General features: G+C 46.3%; 1 pseudogene across 1 annotated transcript in view; it reads right to left on the reverse strand.

Moving 5' to 3' along the window:
- The window catches only part of LOC147092657 (beta-1,3-galactosyltransferase 5-like), a 71,401-nt pseudogene extending 53,169 nt beyond the window's left edge, over positions 1-18,232 (reverse strand). Inside the window, exon 1 of the transcript XR_015075018.1 lies at positions 18,122-18,232. The product of XR_015075018.1 is annotated as a beta-1,3-galactosyltransferase 5-like (transcript). The remainder of the gene's footprint in view (positions 1-18,121) is intronic.
- Between the last annotated feature and the right edge of the window lie 6,958 nt (positions 18,233-25,190).

Genomic DNA, 25,190 nt, shown 5'->3' on the forward strand with positions numbered 1-25,190 from the left:
GACAATCCACTGACCCAGCCCTACACAAACACATTCCTGACACAGCCCTGCACCAAAACCCCACTGACGCAGCCCTACGCTGTCACCCCACTGACTTAGCCCCACACCGAAGCCCCACAGACCCAGCCACACACCGAAACCCCACTGACGCAGCCCGGCACCGACACCACACTGACCCCGCCCTACACAAACACACCATTGACAGAATCCTGCAACAAAATCCCACTGACACAGCCCTACACCATTACCTCACCGAACCAGGCCTACACCATCAGCTGATTGACCCAGCCCTACACCGACAACTCACTGACCCAGCTCCACACCAAAACACCACTGACCCAACCCTACACCAGCACCCCACAGACCCAGCCCTACACCGACTCCCCACTGACAAAGCCCGACACAGACACACCACAGACCCAGCCCTACACAAACACACTCCTGACACAGCCCTGCACCAAAACCCCACTGACGCAGCCCTACACCATCACCTCACTGATCCAGCACTTAACCATCACCTCACTGACCCAGCCCTACTCCATCAGCTCGCTGACCCAGCCCTAAGCCATCACTTCACTGACCCAGCCTTACACCATCACTTCACTGACCCAGCCCTACACCATCACCTAACTGACCCAGCCCCACACCGACACCCCAGTGACCCAGCCCTACACCATCACCTCACTGACCCAGCCCTACACCATCACCTAACTGACCCAGCACTACACAGACACCATACTGACACATCACTCTGATGACTGCGGCCTTTCCTTCATCTCTGGTTCCAGGGAATTTCAGTGAAATAGAGAGAGTTGCAAAACGTCTCGCGGCCCTCCCACCTATTGGTGATTTCAGTAGATTGTTATTATATAAAGAATAGCAATTCGTTTCCTCCTATCTGTGAGAAAGTTGCTTTCAGGCCTGACACCGCCATCCGTCTAAAACTTACCAGAAGTTTGTTTCTTTCCAAAGGGAGCAACTTCTAAGTTCGTGAATTCAGCCGGTTTGATGTTATCCGCATCATTAACATGAACCTTTTCCCAGCAAAAGCAAAAGCCCCTGCTCCATTCTCCCAGCTAATTCGCCGGCTTTTCTAACTGACTGAAATTGACATTTCTCGAGTATACAGCACTTCATTATTATTATTCAGTGGAGTCAAGCTTATCTCCGAAGTTTCTCTTATCCTGTGACTGGATCGCTTTCAGTCCGGCCTCACGTAACCAGAGGCTGATTTATCTTTTAATGAACTCCACTTTGTGTTCGGTCTGAACAGCTGGTCTCGCCTTTGATCAGTTAAATTAAATTGTACTGGACACCAAACGGTTCAGTAGTGATATAATAAAACAATTCACACCGAGTTCGAAGAACACAGATTCCTAACTCTGTCTGTTTGAACTGTGAATTCTAACATGGGAAGGAGACACCGCTGGACCAGGATGGGGGAAGTTCCCAGAGTTCGTGTTCTTGCTTTCTTTCCCGCAACCCCTTTAAAATGTGTCTGCGGGGAGACTGCTGGCGACCGGGCGTGGGTTTAGCACTGAAATTCCCGGTGTAAAATGGACGGCCCTCATTCACAGCCTGAGCTAACAATCACAGAATAGCCACATCTCCGCCACTGGGGAATATATCAGACCGCGGGAAATAAATCTTAGAGTGGAAGAATGAAGGGAGAATTTAAAGAATAAAACAACAAAAATGAAGCTCAGAAGCTGCATTCACCTTACCCTGATCCCGCAAGGATTTTCTGTCTTTTTATTTCCGTGTAGATTTTGCAAGTTATGTCTTTGTTATTTCCCTACAACCAATCAGTTAGAAGTTCCTTTTTTTATTTTAGCAAGTCACGAATTTTAAATTTGATCGTATCCTTGATCTGTGAGACTCAGAGCTCCGCCCTCTGTGTGAAAGCTGCTCCCTGACCTCAGGATGGATTTCAACTCAAACATACACCATTGGCTTCAGGACAGGGAGCGGCCTTTCTGGTCACGTCAAGTCCAACTTTTTTCACAATTCGCAGTCACCTTACCGTTAAGGTTAGTTATAAATATCCCTTCATCTCTTCTTCTGGGAAGTGCTGTAAAACAGATACATTTGCTAAACGTCCCGGGGCCTTCCTACCTGTTGGTGATTTGCGTAGTTCATTTCTAGATAAATATTTGTGATGGGATCCTCCTACCTGTTGTTAATCTGAAAAATTACTTGTTATATAAAGATCAGTGATTGGTTTCCTCCTGCCTGTGAGAAAGTTGCTTTCAGCCCTGAAACTGGCTTCTGTCTAAAATATTCCTGAATTCAGTTTCTCTCTAAAGGGAGCGAGTCTCCGGTTTACTGTTCAGACAGTTTGATAAAAATCGCATCATTAACATAAACATTGTTCTAGCAAATACAGAAGTTCCTGCTCCATTCCCCCCGTAATTCACATAAGTTCCTGACTGACTTAAACTGACATTTCTCGGTTATACGGCATTTCATTATTATAATTAATTGTCAAGTTTTATCTCCGAAGTTCCTGCGATGCTGTGACTGGATCGTGGTCAGTCCGGCCTCAGGTAACCAGAGGTTGATTTTCCAGGTGCTCGGCACAGAGCCATAATCGGCCAGCGCGAACGTGTTATCCTTTTACTGAGCTGAACTACGTGTTCGGTCTGAACTGCTGGTCCCGCCTTTTTCAGTTAAATAAAACTATACTGGGCACGAAACGGCTTAGAAAATGCAGCAAACAAATTAAAAAATCACCTGGAGTTATAAAGACACATTTTTCCAACCCTGGCTGTCTAAACTGTGAATTCTAAAACAGGGAGGAGACACCTCTGGAGCAGGCTCATGTAACGCCCCAGTGTTTGTGTTCCTGCTTTCAGTCCCGCAACCGCTTTAAAATGTGACAGTGGGGAGACTGGTGGAGATCAGGAGTGGGTTTAGCCCTTAAACCCACGGTGTAAAATGGACTGCCCTCAATCACAGTCTGAGCCCACACTCACAGAATAAACGTATCCCCGCCCAGGGGGAATATATCAGACCGCGGGAAATAGGTTTAAAAGAGGAAGAATAAAAGTAGAAATGAAATAAAACACAGAAATGAAGCTTAGCAGCTGCATTACGCTTATCTTGATCCCGCAAGCATTTTCTGTCTCTGTATTTCCGTGTAGATTTTGATCGTTATGAATTTGTTATTTCACTAAACCAAACAGGTAGTGTTTCGTTGTTTGATATTAGCAAGTCAAATATTGTGGGTTTGATCTGATCCTTTTTCTGTGAGATTCAGCGCTCCTCCCTCTGTTTGAAAGCTGCTGCCAGCCCGCAGGATGGATTTCAACTCGAGTATTCTCATTTGCTTCAGAACTGGGAGCGGCCAGTGTACTCAAATCAAATGGAATAAGGTTGCCAATTCGCTGCCACTTCAACTGTGAACAAAGTTAGTGATATATTTTCTTGATTCCTTCTTATTCATGGGGAGTTCAGTAAAACAGGCACATATTTAGAAATAAATTGTTACATTTTTACCTGGGAGACGGTTTGCTAAACGTCCAATCGATTGACTGATGTTTGCACTTCTTAGGCCAGGGCCCAAGAGCCAGTGTCTTGTCAGTGAGCTGAGGGCAGGCTGTTTCTGTACGTGAGGATATCAACCATTTAACCGCCGAATTAAACTAACCCTGAGCATCAATCGCCTGAGCTACTGGGGAATGATAACTGCCATTCCACAGTTACATGTATCATTGTAAACCTGCAGCAAACACATTCGTTACATTGTTAGATACAGTAAAGATCAGCCCTGTGCTGTCATTGTTTTGAAGGTTACCTTTTCCTCATTTTTTGGGTGGTAATCAGACAGTAAAAAATATCCCCTTCCCTGGATGGAAATGTCCGAAAGAAAGCATTTGAGGACAGATTGTGGTGATAATCCGAGGGGCAGATTGCAATATTTCCCTTTTACTCTCTCATTTCTCCTCTGTTTTGTTTGAGTAGGATTAACGATTCACTCGGATGGAAACGCAGCCTATTGCAGGCCCCAAACATTCCCCAATATTCATGTTGAAGTGAGCTATCTCGCCACAGACCTTTTCTTTCTTGCTTGTTTCAACCTTTCTTTTTTATGCAGAGTGTTTTCCATTCCGATAAAAGAATATTAAAACGAACAATCCCATCTCATTAAATTAACTGTTAAATAGACAGTTCGTGTAAATTGCCGGTTTGAATCAGCCATAGGGAATTAATTAATATGTTCAGAATTATAAAATGATTCGATGTAGTAGCTACAGAGAATCAATTTACTCTGGTGGCAGAATCCATAACATTGGGGCAAAATTTCAATATCAGAGCTAAGCCGTTAAACAGTGAAATCTGGAAGAACCTGTCACACAAAGCGAGGTGGAACTATACATTGTCTCCTCAGAAAGGATGTGGATTCTGGATGAAAGGAAGCTTTCAAGACTGATAGCGAGAGATTTTTAATAGGTAAGGTTATCAAGAGATACTGATCAAAGGTGGGTATGTAGAGTTAATGTACAGATCAGCCATGATCTGATTGAAATGGCAAAACAGACTCGACGGCCTGAATGGCCTCAACTCCTGTTCCTCCATTGAATGACCAGTTGGGTGAAAAATTCCGCCATTTGTTACATGTGAAGCTTTATCGGAGTTTCCGAACAATGACTTAAGCACCATTGGGTTTGAAAGTCCCTTTTAAACGGATGTGATTGGCTCTTTTTGTTTAAGGCTGAGCTCCATCTGTTGTGAAATTCACAGAATTCCAGTGAAGTAAAGGTCAGATAATCGGTGCCAGAAAACCGAGGTCAATAGTGTAAAAATATCATCTTCGTAAAAAAAAGGACTGTTCCCAACTGTGCCCAATCAAAATTAATCAGTGAAGCCCTGGACCAGTGAACGTCTCCTCAGATAGTGAAGCATTCCATGCCCGCATGAAACAAGACCTGGACAACGTTCAGGCTTGGGCTGATAAGTGGCAGGTAACATTCGCGCCAGAGACGTGCCAGGCAATGACTACCTCCAACAAGCGAGAGTCTAACCATCTCCCCTTGACATTCAACGGCATTACCGTCGCCGAATCCCCCACCATCAACATCCTGGGGGTCACCATTGACAAGAAACTAAACTGGACCAGCCACAGAATTGCTGCGGCAACAAGAGCAGATATTCTGCAGCGAGTGCCTCACCTCCTGACTCCCAAAAGTCATCAGCGAACATTCCCATTTCTGAACTTATGTTGGAGGGAAGTTTATTGATGAAGCAGCTGAGGATGGTTGGGCCTAGGTTACTGTCCTGAGGAACTCCTGCAGCGATGTCCTGGGGCTGTGATGATTGAACTTCAATCAGCACAACCATCTTCCTTTGTGTTAGGTATGACTCCAGCCAGTGGAGAGTTTTCCCCCTGATTCCCATTGACTTCAGTTTTACTACTGCATGCCACACTCGGTCAAATACTGCCTTGATATCAAGGGCAGTCACTCCCACCTCACCTCTGGAATTCAGTTCCTTTTGCTATGTTTGGACCAAGACCAGGTCGGAAGCCGAGTTTTCTTGGCAGAACACAAACTGGGCATCAGTGAGCAGGTTATTGGTGAGTAAGTGCCGCTTGATAACACTGTCGATCATGCCTTCTATCACTTTGCTGATGATTGAAAGTAGACTGATGGGGTGGTAATTGGCCAGATTGGATTTGCCCTGCCTTTTGTGGACAGGATATACGTGGGCAGTTTTTCACATTGTCGGATAGATGCCAGTTTTGTAGCTGTACTGGAACAGCGTGGCTAGAGGCGTGGCTAGTTCTGGAGCACAAGTCACCAGCACGATAGCCGAGATGTTATCAGTGCCATAGCCGTTGCTGTAACCAGTGCGCTGAGCCGTTTCTTTGTATCACATGGAGTGAATCGAATTGCTGAAGACTGGCTTCTCTGATATTGGGACCTCAGGAGGAGGCTGATGTGGATCATCCACTCGGCACTTCTGGTTGTTGATGTTTGCAAACGCTTCAGCCTTTTCTTTTGAACTCACGTGCTGTGCTCCACCATCATTGAGGATGGAGATATTCATGGAGCCTCCTCCTCCCTTTAGTTGTTTCATGGTGCACCAACATCTAACTCAGCGTGATTTACTTTATTATATTGTTCACTATTATTGAAATGTTTGGTGTCCAGTAGATTTTTATTTAACTGATAATAGGCAGGCCCAGCAGTTGAAATCGAGCACATAGTTCAGCACAGTCACGGGTTAACACATTCGCACTGGGCGATTATCCTTCTCTGCCGAGCACCGACAAAATACGCCTCTGGTTACCTGATGCCGGACTGAACGCGATCCAATCACAACATCGAGCAACTCGGAGTTAAAACTTGTCCCCGATGAATTATAATAATGAAGTGCTGTGCAACCGAGATATGTCAGTTTCAGTCAGTTAGAAAAGGAGGGGAATTAGGTGGGAGAATGGGGCAGGGATTTATGTTTTTGCTGGGAAATGGTTCAAGTTAATGAGGCAGTTATTGTCAAACCAGCTGAAGTGAAAATCAGAGATGCCGTTCCCTTTAGAGAATCTAACTTCAGGAATGTTTTAGGCAGAAAGCGGTATCAGGCTTGAAAGCACCTTTCTCACAGATAGGAGTAAACGATTTGCTGTATCTTTCATGATGGGCCAGATATTCCGATCCCTACGGGTGTGTACGCGCTGTGTAGGGACATCGGAAATGCCGGTTTCAGGCGCTGGAAACCGGCATTTCCGAACTGTCAAGAAAGCTCTTGACAAATCCGCCGGCTGCCCGGGAGAAGGGCCTCTGCGGGTGGAGGGTTTCGGGTTTTTGGCGAATCGCCGCCCACAGAAAACACTTACAATTCTTGCAAGGCTTGCTTTTACCAGGATAAGAGTTGAAAAAAGTAAAACAAAATTTCCACTGATTTATCATTTTAAAATACTTTAAAGAAAGACAGATTTATTTTAGCCCCGTTAAAAAATTTGATTATTTTTTTCAAAAATTTGAATTTTTGTTTAAAATAGTTAATTTTTGTCATTTATAGTCATTTTAAAAATGTGATTTAAAAAAAATGATTTAAGTTTTGGTTATTTTTGGGGATGATCTCTATTCATATATTTGACAGTGATCCCCTGCTCTGATTCCCTGCCCTCCGCCTGCGGGAGGCCTGCGAACGGAATTTCTGGGCCATTATTAATTAACAACTCATTACCAACAGCTGGGACGTCCCCGTGACCTTCAGCAAATCTGTCTATTTTACTGCATTTCCCTCGAAAAGGAGAGAAAGGAAAGGTAGCAGATGTCACTCAGATGTGTCAGTGTGGTTTGGATGTCGGTGTAGGGCGGGGCCAGTGGGATGTGGGGCATGGTCAGTGGGGTGTCGGGTGCAGGGCTGGGTCAGTGGGGTGTCGGGTGCAGGGCTGGGTCAGTAGGGGTGTCGGTGTGGGGCTGGGTCAGTGGGGTGTCGGTGTGGGGCTGGGTCAGTGGGGTGTCGGTGTGGGGTTGGGTCAGTGAGGTGTCGGTGTGGGGCTGGGTCAGTGGGGTGTCGGTGTGGGGCTGGGTCAGTGGGGTGTCGGGTGCAGGGCTGGGTCAGTAGGGTGACGGTGTGGGGCTGGGTCAGTGGGGTGTCGGTGTGGGGCTGGGTCAGTGAGGTGTCGGTGTGGGGCTGGGTCAGTGGGGTGTCGGTGTGGGGCTGGGTCAGTGGGGTGTCGGTGCGGGGCTGGGTCAGTTCGGTGTCGGTGTGGGGCTGGGTCAGTGGGGTGTCGGGTGCAGGGCTGGGTCAGTGAGGTGTCGGTGTGGGGCTGGGTCAGTGGGGTGTCGGTGTGGGGCTGGGTCAGTGGGGTGTTGGTGTGGGGCTGTGTCAGTGGGGTGTCGGGTGCGGGGCTGGGTCAGTGAGGTGTCGGTGTGGGGTTGGGTCAGTAGGGTGTCGGTGTGGGGCTGGGTCAGTGGGGTGTCGGTGTGGGGCTGGGTCAGTGGGGTGTCGGTGTGGGGCTGGGTCAGTGGGGTGTCGGTGTGGGGCTGGTTCAGTGGGGTGTCGGTGTGGGGTTGGGTCAGTAGGGTGTCGGTGTGGGGTTGGGTAAGTAGGGTGTCGGTTTGGGGCTGGGTCAGTGGGGTGTCGGTGTGGGGCTGGGTCAGTGGGGTGTCGGTGTGGGGTTGGGTCAGTAGGGTGTCGGTGTGGGGCTGTGTCAGTGGGGTGTCGGGTGCGGGGCTGGGTCAGTGAGGTGTCGGTGTGGGGTTGGGTCAGTAGGGTGTCGGTGTGGGGCTTGGTCAGTGGGCTGTCGGTGTGGGGCTGGGTCAGTGGGGTGTCGGTGTGGGGCTGGGTCAGTGGGGTGTCGGTGTGGGGCTGGTTCAGTGGGGTGTCGGTGTGGGGTTGGGTCAGTAGGGTGTCGGTGTGGGGTTGGGTCAGTAGGGTGTCGGTGTCGGGCTGGGTCAGTGGGGTGTCGGTGTGGGGCTGGGTCAGTGGGGTGTCGGTGTGGGGTTGGGTCAGTAGGGTGTCGGTGTGGGGTGTCGGTGTGGGGCTGGGTCAGTGGGGTGTCGGTGTGGGGCTGTGTCAGTGGGGTATCGGTGTGGGGCTGGGTCAGTAGGGTGTCGGGTGCATGGCTTGGTCAGTGAGGTGTCGGTGTGGGGCTGGGTCAGTGGAGTGTCGGTGTGGGGCTGGCTTAATGGAGTGTTGGTGTAGGGCGGGGTCAGCGGGATGTGGGTCTGGTCAGTGGGTTGTCAGGATAGAGCTAGGTCTGTAGGATGTTGGTGTGGGGCTTGGTCAGTGGGGTGTCGGTGTGGAGCTGGGTCAGTGGGTTGTCAGGATAGAGCTGGATCAGTGGGGTGTCGGTGCAGGGCGGGGTCAGTGGGGTGTCGGTGTGGGGCTGGGTCAGTGGGGTGTCGTTGTGGGGCTGGGTTAATGGAGTGTTGGTGTAGGGCGGGGTCAGCGGGATGTGGGGCTGATTAGTGGGTTGTCAGGATAGAGCTAGGTCTGTAGGATGTTGGTGTTGGGCTTGGTCAGTGGGGTGTCGGTGTGGAGCTGGGTTAGTGGATTGTCAGGATAGAGCTGGATGAGTGGGGTGTCGGTGTAGGGCGGGATCAGTGGGTTGTCGGGATAGAGCTGGATCAGTGTGGTGTCGGTGTAGGGCGGGGTCAGTGGGGTGCCGGTATGGGGCTCGGTCAGTGGGGTGTCGATGTAGCGCAGGGTCAGTGCGGTGTCGGTTTAGGGCGGCGACAGTGCAGCATCAGTGTAGGGCTGGCTGTTTGCAGTTTCTGAGTAGTATCTGTGTAGGAAGGGATTAATGGTGTATCAATGTATGCTGGGTTAGGGAAGTGTATGTTTAGACTCGGTCAGTGGAGTGTCGTTGTCCGTCTGTGTCAGTGGGTGTCGGTTTACTGCTGCTTCAGTGGGGTCTCGGTATCGGCTCTGAATCAATAGATTGTCGGTGTAAAACAGGGTATGAGGTATGCCGGTATGGGTCAGTTGGATGTCAGTGTCGGGTCTCAGCAGTTGGGTCTTGTTATATTGCTGAATTAGTGGAGTTAAGTTGCATGGTTTGGTGAGTGGGTGTTGCTGGGTTAGTGGGGTTTTGGTGTAGGTTTTGGTCAGTAGAGTATCTGTATCAATATGGTTCACTTGGCATTCGGTGTAGGGTGTGTCAGTTGAGTGTCGGTCTGTGGCTGGATCAATGGAATTTCCATATTGCGCTGGGATAATGAGATGTGTGTTGCGGGCTTGCTCAGTGGGGTCTCTTTAGTACGGGGTCGCAGCTTTCTCGGTGTAGGACCGAGACAGTTGGATATCGTGCCAGACCATGTCAGTGAGATGCCAGTTTACAGCTGCATCTGTTGTGTTTCAGTGTGCGGCCGGATCAGTGGGGATTCAGTGTCTAGCTTGTCAGTCAGGTGTCAGTTGAAGCCTGAGACATTACAGTTTGGTTTAGGTCTGGGACGCTACAACATTGGCGTAGGGCTAGTTGAGTGGCGTTTCATTGTAATGAGGGGACGGTGAGGTGCCGGTGTAGAGATATGTTAGTGAGATATCGGTGCAGGATTGCGTCACTGGCGTTTCGGTTCATGGCTGGGTAAGTTTGGTGTCGATGTAGGGCTGTGCCAGAAGCGTGTTTCTGTATGGTCATTGAGGTTTCGGTGTAGGACTGGGTAAGTTGGGAGTCAGTGTACTGCTGTGTCATTGGGTTGCGGGGCTGGGACAGTGAGTGTAGGCCTGGATCAGAGGGGTGAGGGGCTGGGTCAAAGGATTGTGGGGCAGGGTTAGTTGGGTGAGGGCTGGGTCAGTCGGGTTTCGGTGTGGGGCTTGGTCAGATGGATCTGTGGCTGGGTCAGTCGGGTGTCACTGTATCGCTGGGTCAGTGGGGTGCGGGGCTGGGTCAGTGGGGTGTGGCACTGGGTCAGGTGGTGTGGGTCTGCGTCAGTGGGGTGTGGGGTTGGGTCAGTGGAGTGTGGGGCTGGGTCAGTGGAGTGTGCAGCTTCGTCGGTGGGTTGTGGTGCTGTGACAGTGGAGTGTAGGGCTGAGTCAGTGGGGTGTGGAGATGGGTCAAAAGGGTGTGGGGCTGGGTCAGTGTTTTATCAGTGAGAGACTGGATCAGTGGGCTATGGGGCTGGGAGAGTGGGTTGTAGGGCTGGGTAAATGGTGTGTTTCTATGGGGCTGGGTCACTGTGGTGCGGGTGAGGATCTGGTTCAGTGGGGTGCATGGCTGTGACAGTGGGGTTTGGTGCTTGGTCATTCGGATGTGGAGCTGGGTCAGTGAGATGTGGGACAACAGAGCGGATTCGGTGTCGTGCTGGGTCATTGTGGTGTAGGGCTTATTCAGTGGAGTGTGGGGCTGGGTCAGTGGGTTTTAGGGCTTGTTCATTTGGGTGCAGGGCTGAATCAGTGGGGTGTTGGTATAGGGCGGGGTCAGTAGGGTGTAGGCTGGATCAGTTGGGTTTTGGTGTGGGCCTCGGTCAGTGTGGTGTGGGGCTGCGTCAGTGGGTTTGTGCAGCTGGATCAGTGGGTTTTGGGTCTGGGCCACTGGCGTGTGGGGCTAGTTCAGAAGGGTGTGGGGCTGGGGCAGTGGGGTGTAGGGCTGGGTCAGTGCTGTGTGGGGCTGGGTCATTGGATTGTGGGGCTGGGTCAGTGCAGTTTCGGTGTGGGCCTGGGTCAGTGTGTTGTGGTGCTGTGTCAGTGGGTTGTGCAGCTGGGTCAGTCGGTGTTATGGCAGGGTCAGAGGGGTGTGGGGCTGGGTCAGAGGGGTGTGGCATTGTGTCAGTGGGTTGTGGGGCTTGGTCAGTTTCTTGTCGTTGTGAGACTGGATCAATGGAATGTGGGGCTGGGTCAGTGGGGTGTGGGGCTGGGTCAGTGGGGTGTGGCGTTGGGTCAGTGGGGTGTGGGGCTGGGTCAGAAGTTTGTGGGGCTGGGTCAGTGGGGTTTGGGGCTTGGTCAGTGTCTTGTCGTTGTGAGAATGGATCAATGGGATGTAGGGATGGGACAGAAGGGTGTAGGGCTGGGATGTTGTAGGGCTAGGTCAATGGTATTTCTCTGTGGGCTGGTTCACTGGGGAGTGGGTGAGGGACTGGATTAGTGGGGATTCGAGCCGGGTCAGTGAAGAGAGGTGCGAAAATGCAGTGTCGGTCTGGGGCAATGTGGTGTAGGACTTATTCAGTGGTGAGTGGAACAGGGCCATTGGGTTTTAATGCTGGTTCAGTGGCTGGTTCAGTGGTTTGTCAGACTAGGGCTGGGTCAGTTGGCATCGGTTTAGGGCTGGGTCAGTGGTCTGTTGGTGTAGGGCGGGGCCTATGTTCTGTCTGTGTGGGGCTGTGTCAGTTGGGTGAGTGCTGGGACAGAGGGGTTTGTGTGGGGATGGTTCAGTGGGGTATGGGCCTGGGTCACTATGTTGTCGGTATAGGCCTGTGTTAGTGGGGTGTGCGGCTGGCTCAGGGAGGTGTCGGGCTGGATTAGTGGGGTTTCCGTGTGGTGCTGCTTCTGTTGGGTGTGGGGCTGAGTCATTGGGGTGTGTGCTGGGTCTGTGGGTGTAGGGTTGGGTCTATGGTCTATCTGTGTGGTGCTGTGTCATTTGGGTGTGTGCTGGGTCAGTGGGATTTCGTTTTAGGGTTGGACCTATGTGGGAATTCAGGGACGCTACCAGTGTCCCTGACGACCACGTGTGCCAGAAATGCATCCAGTTGCAGCTACTAACGGGCCATATTGAGGTGCTGGAGCTGCGGATGGATGGGTTGTGGAACGTTCACGATGCTGAGAGGGTAATGGATTACACGGTTGATGAGTTGGTCATGCCGCATGTTAGGGCTGCTCAGGCAGAAGGGAAATGGGTGACCACCAGGCAGAGCAATAGAAGAAGGCAGGTAGTGCAGGGGACCCCTGTGGCCATCCCCCTTTCAAACAGGTATACCAATTTGGATACTGTTGAGGGGGATGACTCACCAGGGGAAGGAAGCAGCAGCCAACTTCCTGGCACCAGGGATGCTTCTGCTGCTCAGGAAGGGAGGAAAAATAGATGGAGAGCAATAGTTGTAGGGGATTCTATCGTACGGGGAACAGATAGGCGTTTCTGTGGCCGTAGACATGACTCCAGGATGGTGTGTTGCCTCCCTGGTGCCAGGGTCAAGGATGTCACTGAACTGCTGCAGGACATTCTGAAGGGGGAGGGTGAACAGTCAGAGGTCGTGGTTCACATAGGTACCAACGACATAGGTAGGAAGAGGGATGAGGTCCTGCAGCAAGAATTTAGGGAGCTAGGTAGCAGGTTAAAGAGTAGGAACTCAAAGGTTGTAATCTCTGGATTACTCCTGGTGCCACGTGCTAGTGAATATAGGAATAGAAGGATAGAACAGATGAATGTGTGGCTAAAGAGTTGATGCAGGAGGGAGGGCTTTAGTTTCCTGGATCACTGGGCCTTCTTCTGGGGAAGGTGGGACTTGTACAAGTTGGACGGTTTGCACCTGAACCAGAGTGGGACAAATATCCTTGCGGGGAGGTTTGCTAGCACTGTTCAGGGGGGGGGTTTAAACTAAAATGGCAGGGGGTTGGGAACCCGAGCAGGGAGACAGAGGAAAGGGAAACAGGGATAAGAGCAAAAGATAGGATGGAGAAAAACCAAAGTGGCAGTCAGAAAAATCAACGGTTTAAATCAAACGTGTCCACTGTAAATAATAATTGTAATAGGTCTAAGAGCGTTAAAAAAACAAGCCTGAAGGCTTTGTGTCTTAATGCGAGGAGCATTTGTAATAAGGTGGATGAATTAGCTGCACAAATAGCGGTAAACGAATATGATTTGGTTGGGATTACGGAAACGTGGCTCAAGGATGGCCAAGACTGGGAACTCAACATCCAGGGGTATTCGATATTCAGGAAAGATAGGCAAAAAGGAAAGGGAGGTGGGGTAACATTACTGGTTAAAGAAGGGATTAATACAATTGTAATGAAGGATATTAGCTCTGATTATGTGGAATCTGTATGGGTAGAATTAAGAAATACTAAGGGTAAAAAAACATTTGTGGGAGTGTTATATAGACCTCCAAACAGTAAGGTGGAGGTTGGGGATGGCATTAAAAGGGAAATTAAAGAAGCGTGTAGTAAAGGCATAGCAGTCATCATGGTGGCTTTAATCTACATATAGACTGGGCCGACCAAATTAGTAACAATACTGTGGAGGAGGAATTCCTGGAGTGTTTACGGGATGGTTTCTTGGACCAATATGTCGAGGAACCAACAAGAGATCAGGCCATCTGAGACTGGGTATTATGTAACGAGGAAGGATTAATTAGCAATCTTGTTGCACGAGGCCCCTTGGGTCGGAGCGATCATAATATGATCGAATTCTTCATTAAGATGGAGAATGAAGTAGTTGACTCAGAGAAAAGGGTCCTCAATTTAAATAAAGTAAACTACGATGGTCTGAGGAGCGAGTTGGTTAGGATTGATTGGGGAATGGCACTCAAAGGGTTGACGATGGATAGGCAATGGCAAACATTCAAAGACCGAATGGATGAGCTACAGAATTTGTTCATCCCAGTTTGGCATAAAATAAAACAAAAAAGGTGACTCAACCGTGGCTAACAAGGGAAATTAGGGATAGCATAAGATCCAAGGAGAGGACATATAAATTGGCAGGAAAAAGCATTAATCCTGAGGATTGGGAGCAGTTTAGGAGTCAACAAAAGAGGACAAAGGGATTAATTAAGAAAGGGACAATTGCAAATGAGAGTAAGCTTGCAGGGAACATAAAAACTGACTGTAAAAGCTTTTATAGATATGTGAAGAGAAAAAGATTGGTGAAGTCAAGCGTAGGTCCCTTAGTCAGAATCAGGGGAATTTATAATGGGAAACAAGGCAATGGCAGACCAACTGAATACATACTTTGGTTCTGTCTTCACAAAGGAGGACACAAATAACCTCCCAGAGATGCCAGGGAACATAGGGTCTGATGAAAGGGAGGAAATGAAAGAAATCAGTATTTGTAGGGAAACTACCTTTTCTCTCATATACTCTTCTAGTTTCCTCTTCAAAGCTTCTAAGCTATTTCTGCCTTAACATTGACAGCTGTGTTTATCTCAGCTAAGTCCCATGCTGCATAATTCCCTCCTTGAAGCCCGTCAGCTCCATCTCCTCCTTTCTGCCTTCCATAAACCCACTTTTTTCAATAAACCTGTAGACATCCACCCTTCCTAATACGTCCTTTTTTGGCGCAATTTCAACTTTTTCTGATTATGATTTTGTGATGTGCCTTGGGACATTTTTCTATATTAAAAGGTATTATATCAATGCAAGCTATTGTTTGAAATGTTGTACATTTGACCAGCCTGCATGACAGTCATATCAGCAGAGTCATATCTGTTAACAATTATCACAGACTCCTCTATAACCATCCTTTGGTTTGAATTGTCCTTTCAGCAAGGCAGTCCCACATGAATTCGGACAGAATGGCATTTAGTCGGAGTTGGAATGCTTGTGAAATCTTCAATGTTGACACTTCTATCCATGAAGTCATATTATGATACAGCACATTGGAGGCCAATCCACCCATCATCCCTGTGGCGGCTCGCTGGTAGAGCTACCCAATTAGTCCCACACCCCTGCTCTTACCTCTTTTTTCCTTCAAATATTCATAAAATTCACTTTTGATAGTTACTATTTTATTTGCTTCGACCAGCATTTCAGACAGTGCATTCCAGACCACGAAAACTCCCTACGTAAATTATGTTCCCTGAAGTCGCCTATGTTTCTTTTGCCAGTTACATTAAATCTGTGTCCTTTAGTAACCAAATATTATGCCACTGGAAACGATTTATCCTTACTTAGTCTTTCAAAACCGTTCATAATTTTGAACACCTCGATCAAATCTCCTTTCAACCTTCTCTGCTCTAAACAGATCATCCCCAGCTTTTTCATTCTCTCCACATTAATGATGTTCCTCATTTCTGGTGCCATACTAGTAAATCTCTTTGTACCTATCAAAAACCTTGACATCCATCCTAGAGTGTGGTGTCGGAAATTGAAAACAATACTCCAGCTGACGCGTAGACAGCGTTTTATAAAGCTTCATCGTAACTTCCTTGGTTTTGTACTCTATGCCTTTATTAGTAAAGCCAAGGATGTCATCAGGTTTTTAGCTGCCATCTTCAAAGATGTGTTTACATACAAACCCCACGCTTATCTCTTATTGCATGTCCTTTAAAAGAGTACCTTTTAGTTTACATTGTCTTTCCTCATTTACCTTACCAAAGTATCTCACTTCACTCTCCTCTGCATTAAATGAAAACTACCACATGTCTGCCCATCCAGTAATCTATGTCGTCCTGAAGTATGTAACTATCCTCCCCGTTGTTTCCGAATTTTCGAAATGTCAACTGATCTGTTAACTATGACATTGTACCCTGTATACACAAGTCCAGGTCGGTAAGATATATATCAAAAAGATCAGTGACCCTAATACCGACCCCTGGGGAACATCACTGTACACGTCCGGCCAGTTCGAAAAACAACAGTACAGCAGTATTTTGTTTTCTGTCCCTTTGTAAATGTTGTATCTGTGCTGCCTGTGACCCTTTAATCCCTTAGGATTTGATTTTCTGACAAGACTATATATGGGACTCTATCAAATGTATTTCGGAAGTCTGTATGCACTAAATTAACTGCACTATCCTGACCAACTTTCAGTTACTTCATCAAAAACTCGGTCCAGTTAGTCAAACACGATTTGCGTTTAACAATCCGTGTTCACTTTCATTTATTAGTGCATAATTTTCCAAATGGAAATTAATTTTTCATGAATTATTGTCCCGTCTAGTTTCCTGATATTTTGCATGTAAATTGTTTGGTGCTAATAAAATGTAATGAAAGTCTAAATAATCAATACTGACCTGGTATTATTCTTTCATGTTCAGTTATATTCTAAACATGGAAATGTGAAATATGAGGCCATCGGGAGAAATTGTCATGCAAAGTTTCCACACCACCGACTTTAGGCTGACTGGCCTGTAATTTGCGGGTTTAACTCTCTCCCCTTTTGAACAGCGGTGTCACATTTGCAATTAACCATGCCTCTGGCACAGCCCCCATATCTACAGAGGATTGGAAGATTGCAGAAAGAGCCTCCACAATTTCCACACTTACTTTCCTCAACAATCTGGGATGCAGCCCCTCTGGACAGAATGAATTCTCTACGTTGAATACTGCCAAACATTTAAGTACTTCTTCTTTAACCAAAATCTTATCCAATATCGCCACTATCTTCTCCTTTACTGCTTCATTGACAGTATCCTCTTCTCCAATGTAGACCGATGCTAAGTGTTAATTGAGTACCTCAGCCATGCACTCTGCCACGTACCCACAGGTCAAAGAAGGGTTAAGAAGACCTCCTGCTGATTACCAGCTTACCACGCACATCTCCCCCGCCCGCCGATGAATTATAACCTTACAATCCGGAATATCTTCAGCACTTCGTCACTTCCAAGGCAATAAACAAACCCTGGTTCAAAGGGGAATATACAAGGAGGTACATCAGCACCCGCAGGTAAAATACTGGAATCCGATAGACAGAGCAAAACCGTTTACCAGAATGACGAGCCAGAGCTCACTTGTGTACAGACCAGTATGGTGCTGGACAATCACACAATTAACTGAAGGATGGGACTCCATGAACATTCCTATCCTCAAATAAGTGGGCCATAATCACGTGATTTCAAGAGAGATTGTCAAAGGGCCTGAAAGTGTCTTCATGCAAAAGAGCCAAGTGGATGATTCTATTCGGAATCATCGAGAGTTTTCCACCTTAATTGAGTCAGTGTCCCGTAAATTCAGTTCACTCCACTTGCAGCTGAATGCACAGAACACATTGAATGATTTTGGTCTTGACTATATCCCACCATTAGCTGAAGAAGTGCTGAAGTTCAGAACTAGTTGTCCCCTTGCCCTAGGCAAACAATTCCAGTGCATCTGATACTGGCATCTGATGGACAATATATAAAGACCATAGAGCAGTGTGCTAACCACAAAGTTAATACCAAACTGGATCCAGCCAATCCCCGCCCTATCAGCACCTCACAATGAGCAGCAAAGTAATGGACGGATTAATTAAGCAACATTCATACATCAATAACCTGCTCACCGACGCTGTTTTCGGTAGTGCCTGAAATCCTCGGATCCAGACTTGTTTACAGATTCAAGGATTTGTCACCATAGCAGAGGTAACCGGAACTCACCTCGTCAACAAGACAGTTTTTTACTCGGTTTGGCACCATGGAATCCTGGCATAATGAGGCCAATGCGAGTCAAAAGGTCTTATTGCAGTTTCCTTGATTGGAAACTTCGGATTTCAGTGACGCTTAGTGGGGGTTTTTTACGTTGAAAAGTCGCGACCTCGAAATTTATATTCGTAATAGTGTCATAAACGAGTAATACATTTAAATACTATTTGCAACAGTGGACCTTTAGCGTTGCAGTTAACATTTGGAAGTTTTACTCTGCTGTATTGCGGTGACTGCAGCACGCTAATTTCTGACTAAATGTAATCCTTCCTTACCTGATCCAGTATGGTTCCTACAACGTTTTAATATAATTGAACAGCTAAACAAATCAACGGCAATGTGTCCATGCCTGTACAATTAGACACAATAATGGTGCTCGGTACATTTTGAATGCTTACCTTGGGCTGGGGCTCCTGATTCTGGTTCCAGAGAGCCTGGGTAAGTTAGCGTTGTGTGTTCTGCAGGTTAATGCACACACCCTGGGTAAAGATCAGTTACTCATCACAGTCATAAACACGACCTTCAGCCTGATCAGTACAATCCCTCCCCGCTCTGTTCTCTGGTGCAGGGTTCGAACTGAATCAAACACGGTCTCAGTCATATTGAAATGTTCTGTTGAATTACTGATAGTTTTACCAAAGTGATTAACTCTGTATGAGTTAACAGTGATTACATTTCCCACAACTCTTCCCTCTGCATTTCAGAAAACGCTGCAAATAAACAGGTTTCTGCTGCGGGAATCACTTTTGTGTCTTCAACTCAATTTTATTGCTCACCAATAAAACCGTTTATTATCGGATTATAAAAGGGCACAGATGGCAAGGGACAAAGATCGCTGCTTATTTTCCTTTCATCCAGCACCAGTTGGAAGAACACAATGAAAACTATGCGGTGAAACGCTGTGTTTGGAATTATCTTCCCTTTCGATCATTAACTGTTTCTTTGTCCCGATTCAAACTCAGATTAAATGAACTACATTTGGATCGCAGCTCCATTAATCTCAGTATGAGGCCCTTTATAATGTTAAGATCATCCTTATTGACCTAATTTTAACAATTGCCGTCACATGTTATTTTTCTATGAGCAACAGGGCAATGATTATAAAATCCTGGAAATAGTCTTGAGTTAATGAGTACCGTTTTCATCAGGGTATTCACACCCATGAGTATAAAGCTCCGGGTTTCAGTAACTGGAACTGAATCAGCAAATGTAGGCGGAAAACAATGAAATTTCTCCTTTATCGGCCTTTAACCTTTTGTGGTGGTGATATAATTTCACATTTTCATTTCGTCTTTTTTCTAACAATTTGGCAACGTCTTCAAATTATTATGAGACTGAGAAATTTTGAACATTGAATTGATTTCCAAATTAGCTTTTGTATTTAGTGCTACCTCGTGTCTCCTCCGTGTCTCATTCTACTTCCTGCTTCTTTCTGCTGAAGCTTTCATTCTGTGTCCGGCTCCCTCTGCTAAGTTTCGGAGATCGCTGCTTCCCTCACCGACTCTGTCCATGGCCATTAAGGTTTGCTTCCATCCGCCAACAGTTCCATATCTGTTTCTCCCACGTTATCATTTCCATCAGTTCTATATCTGATTCTGTTCTAACTCTCTTCCCCAGATGCACTTTCCATTCCGCCTGTTCCATGCCTGCCTGAATCTCCCTTACATCTGCAACCGTCTCCAGCTCTACAACCTTCCTTCAACCCTAACTCACTCCAATAATATTTTATTCCTTACCCCATCTGCTGCAACCCTAATTGGCACTTGCCCTTTCTTTCCTGCTGCTCTTTCCCGATCTTCTCCACATACTTTCGCCTTCCTACTCCATATTTGCATCTCAATCTCCTTTCCTTTCTACCTGCCCCGTGTCTGATTGTCTTCGCTGCTACTGTTCCCATCCTTCTGCATGTAGGATTCCCTATCCACCACAAAGGATAAATCAAAGCCAGCCAAAGCTGCAGCGTCACACTAGCATTACCTGCACAGCCAATCCCACGTTATCTTCATCGAATATGGTTACAGACTCGAGAAATGCTACCTACATTAAGGAACCAACAGATGGCTATTGTTTCTCCTTAATATTCTTTACTCTTTAGTTTCACATCCTCATTTTAAAAGTTCCACTTGCAGTATTTTGCCTATGTTTTAGTTACACTCTATTAGGGACTCATTCTAAACTCCAATTTTATCCCCTGATCTTGAAACTCCCATCAGAGGAAATAGCTTCACTCTAACTAGCCCATAGAAACCGTTTAACATTTTAAGCACCTCGATCAGATCACCTCTCAATATTCTATACTCAAGAGAATAAAAGCCAAGTTTATGCAACCTGCCAATCTGTGATTATACCATTGATCTCCACTCTTTCTCCTAACTCCCTAAAAACTTCTAAAGCAGGTCAATAGGCTGCCTTCAATTTCATGCACTCTCATTTTTGCCAATTATCTATTGTGTGTAACCTCTTCAAATGGCTTCTATAATTCCACGTAGATAACATCCATAGACATTCCTTTGTCTGCCTTATTAGTGACCTTCTCAAATTATTCAACTAGATTAGTCAGACCAGATTACCTTTAACAAAGCCATGATCAGCTTATATCAGCTCACATTTGCTCAAGTACTGAGTCACTCTACCCCTAATGACCGATTCGAGTAGCTTCCCCTCAACCAAATTTCAAGTGGCATGTCTGTAGTTAGCTGGTTTATCTGTATCACCCATCTTAAATAATGGAGTGACGATAGGAATTTCCAGTCTAATGGCACAATTCCCGAATAAAGGGAGCTTTGAAAGATTATAACTAAAGCTTCTGCAATTCCCAACAAACCTAGATAACTTTGAGCGGAATCCGTCAGTTCCTAGAAATGTTTAGATTCTGAGTCCCAGTATTTATTCCATCAACATTTTTTACATTTTAAATAAAGTAAGTTCTTCCACTTGAACTGTTTCCAGTTTCCCTTCGATCACTGGTATTTTGTCCTTTGCCTCTTCTGTGAAAACAGATATATAGTATGTGATGAAAAAAATCTACAATTATCTTGTTAGCTATTACCGTTACACTGGTCTTTGATAGTATCACATCTCCCTCATTAACACTCTTACTCTTAATATACATACATAAATATTTACTATTAACCTTTATGTTACTTCCAAGTTTTTTTCCTATTTCCTATCTGCAGACCTTTAAATTTTGTTTGTGTTCCGTTGTTGTTTTCTTTATTTCTCCCAATTCTCTGGATTACCACTTTTCTTGGTAATTGAGTGAGACACTTCCTTTAGATTTATACTGCAACTTACCTCACCTTTGTAAGAAGTCACACAACACCAGGTTATAGTCCAACAGTTTTATTTGAAATCACAAGCTTTCGGAGTGCTGCTCCTTCGTCAGGTGAAGTGGAGTGATGCCTATAGACACAGATTATACAGTCAGAGAATAATGCCAGATGATTGCAGGTAATCTTTCTAACTGCCATTTATCAGACCTCGGCAGAGAGATAATCACAGCAATCAAAGGTGTGAATGGTGTCCAAACAGGTCAGTCAGGAAAACATTACAACAAAGAACAATGAGGTGGGGTCACAAGGGGTAAAATGTTGCAGATGCTGGGGTTTGTATGAAAAACAAAAACAGGCAAAAAACATTTTCTTTGCTGGAAATCACAGCAGGTCTGGCCGCATCTGTGTAGAGAGAACAAGCCAATGATGACTCGAGTCTGGATGACCCTACGTCAGGTGGGGTTACATGTACCGTGACATGAACCCAAGATCCCGGTTGAGGCCGTCCTCATGAGTGCGGAACTTGGCTATCAGTTTCTGCTCTACGATTTTGCGTTGTCGTGTGTCTCGAAGGCCGCCTTGGAGAATGCTTATCAAAGATCAGATGCGGCTGGACCTGCTGTGATTTCCAGCAAAGAAAATGGTTTTTGTCTGTTTTTGTTTTTCATACAGACCCCAGCATCTGCAACATTTTACCCCTTGTGACCCCACCTCATTGTTCATTGATGTAATGTTTTCCTGACTGACCAGTTTGGATACCATTCACACCTTTGATTGCTGTGATTATCTCTCTTCCGAGGTGTGATAAATGGCAGTTAGAAAGATTACCTGTAATCATCTGGCATTATTCTCTGACTATATAATCCACTTCACCTGACGAAGGAGCAGCGCTCCGAAAGCATGTGATTTCAAATAAAACTGTTGGACTATAACCTGGTGTTGTGTGACTTCTTACATTTGCCCACCCCAGTCCAACACCGGCATCTCCTCACCATGGTTACCTTACCTTGGTTGACCGTATCATTTTGATTTTCTGCTCTTTTGGGATATGATTGGATGACCAGCTGTGGCCTATCCTGAATATAAAGGAGAGAATCCAGCCACCACACAGTGATCAGGAAATGTTGGATGGAGTCATCAATAGCGACATGAAGCCACACTCACTCATCAATAATCTGCTCACCGATGCTCAGTTCGTGTCTTGCCTGAAATCCTCGGATTGAGAATTATTCACATATACAAGAGCTAATTGCAAGAGAAAAGGTGACAGTATCTCCACTCACCAACCAGGCGGCATTTGATTCGGTTTAGCACCAAGGATCCCGAGAATCCTGAGCTCAATGTGGGTCAAACTGTTAGGCACCCGTGGCTGGAAAAATTGGATTTCGGTGATAATTTGGGACTGCATGGTATTGTGAAATATCTAAACCTCTAACTCTTTGCATGCAAACGTGTCATAAATGTTCAAATATGTGAATTCTATTTACAACAGCAGAATTATAGCATCTGAGTTTAAACTTAGACATTTTATTCTGTTAATAGATGCTACCCGTCATTGTTTTGTAACCTTTAAAACACTTGCCTAACAACACACCTAACCATCTTGTTTTGAAATTTTCAATCGATCTAGCCTCAATAGAATGTTTGCCAGTGAGACGTCCACATTTCCACTAGCCTTTGAATGAAGTTGTGCTTTCTGACAGGCCCTGAGCGGTCTAGTTCTAATTTAAAGGTTCTGCCCCTTTGTTATGCACTTTCCCACCAGAGGAAATAGTTTTTCTCTATTACATAGATAAAATTGATTAGAATATATAACACAGAAACAGGCCATTCGGCCCAAATAGTCTGTGCTGGTGTTTATACTCCACACAAGTCTCCTCTCATTCCATCTACCGTAAAGCAGCCTTTGAACATATCATTCTATTCCATTTTTTATCCGGTACTCATCTAGTTTCCTTTTGAAAGCATCGAAGTTACTTGCCTCAGCCACATCCTGTTATAGTAAGTTCCATATTTTAAAGACTAATTGAGTAAAGAAATGTCTCCTTATTTACCTATTGAATTTATTAATAACTACCTTGCATTTATGACCCCTAGCTTTGGATTCTCCCAGAAATGGAAACATTCACTCCACGTCTGCCCTGTCCAAACCATTCACAAAGTTAATGATTCCATCAGGTCACCTCGAAGCCTTCTCGTTTCTGAAGAAAAAAGCACCAACCTGTTCAATTTTTCCCGATAGCTGTAATCACTCTTTTTTTGCATTTTCTCGAGTGCTTCCAAGTCCTTTTTATATAAAGGTTCAGAATTATCTGAGCTATTTTGTCTGCAGAGAATCAGAGTACCCTCAAATATTGGAACTGCTGAGGGTCAGAGTATGCTGAGCTATAAAGAGTGTAAGAGTACACTGAGCTAATGGGTCTGTAGAGGGTCAGAGTGCTTGCACTTCTCAGTCAGTAGAGTGTCTGAGCACCCTGCGCTACTGAATCTCTAGAAGGTCACTGTTCCTGTTCTATTGAGTCTGCAGTGGGCCAGGGTAACCTGGGCTATGTAGAGTGTCGGAGTAGCCTGGGCTATTGTCTCAGAAATTGCACTACTTACCACCATCCGTTTGCTCCGATATCCTGGGGAAAATGGCGGCTGCCACTCAAGTGCCCTTCTCTGGCGCGGGACTAGGCGGCTTCCATTTTGGTGAGGGCCTTAGCGCTGCAGATGAAAGTGCTGGCTTGGAGATTTAAATGAAGAGAGGGTGACGTCAATCAGCAAGCAACGTTCTGTTGGCCACAATGTAGCAAGAAAACCACTCAAAGTAAAATTTCCATACCATCATTATACATATATCCATCCAATATGACATTAAGAAATCAATTCATCACACTTATGCATTCTCTTAGTGACTGTCTTATGTGTGCGTTTCCCTATCCTACTGATGTTATACGTGCTACCGCAGTGGGTGCAGCATGGCTGGTGGAAAGTTGCTGACTTCCAATGGGGGACAATGCAGATGGCCTTGCTGACCAACCTTGAGGAGCTTACGACTGGGAGTGCCCCATCGAGATATGGTGCTTCTTCTTCTTATTATTATTATTATTCCTATTCCTTTTATTCTTCTTCACTCTGCTCTCTGTTTTTGCATTTGCTGGGTGTGTGAAATGTGGAAGGCACAATGGCAGAGCTCTGGTGAGGGGAGGGCGAGAAAGCAGGAGGTGCATGCGAGCAGGGCGATAAGGTATGAGGATACCAGCAGCATATATCCTTTCAGCCCCGCCGCTGGCCAAGGGCCTAGCCATGCCCCACTCAAGAATGAACTGCACGTCTCATCCAAGGGGGCGAGGGGAGGCTAGGAATGGGATATATGCCCGTGACTGGGACTGATTCTTGGTAGGTGAGTGATTAGAGGGCGGGGTCATGCAATGCATGAGGCTAGTGATACAGTTGGTAGGAGACGGCTTTAGAAGATGTATTCACTAAACTTGAAAAGTGGTCTGAGGCCATGAAGCTTATTTGGGGACTGGAGCCAGGTGGTGGGGCTAAGCTGCTGGCAGTGATGGCCTCTCTGATGTGGTCCCACTTCCTTCATTCTGGTGGACCTCCTGACCCCTATGGGTAGAGGACCTCTCTTGCAGTATTGATCCCCTGCACACAGCTGGAGTGCTGCGTGTGGGAACCTGGATGCCCCTGCCCTGGCTGGCTGAGCCATTTGTGTTAGTGCTGAGGCACATTTCCCATTTTTTTAAGGTGGGGAAGTGAATTCTGCTTTAAGTTCTGAAGACTCGCATTTGAGATTTATTTAATACTGTTTTTTTGGAAGTGCGTAATGGCTGAAAACTGGATTTTTTCACTGCGTTTTAATTTTCCTTAGCTCTGAATGCATTGTCCCTTTAATTCACAGCCTTTTAGTTGCCAACAATTCTTTGCGAACTCCACAGCCTCGCTCCAAGAGGCTGTAAGAAGCTGCAACACCGCTCCTGGACGGGAAGTTCGGGTTGGATGTCTCCACCATCGCCACCAGGAGGGCGTTAGACTGGAATCAATGCTGCGATACAAATCTCCACCCCCGGTATCACTGTGCCCATTTTCAGTGGCTGTAAGCCCGAGGCCGTGGTGACATTGGCAGGTTGCTATTGATGTCCAATTTCAAGACCGTTAACTTCCTGTCACATTATAAAATTTATTTTAATTCTCTCCCTCCTGG

This window comes from Somniosus microcephalus, unplaced genomic scaffold (genome assembly GCF_052327205.1).
Source record: "Somniosus microcephalus isolate GS21.2 unplaced genomic scaffold, FLI_Smic_1.0 unresolved_chr2, whole genome shotgun sequence".
NCBI classification, from domain to species: Eukaryota; Metazoa; Chordata; class Chondrichthyes; order Squaliformes; family Somniosidae; genus Somniosus; species Somniosus microcephalus.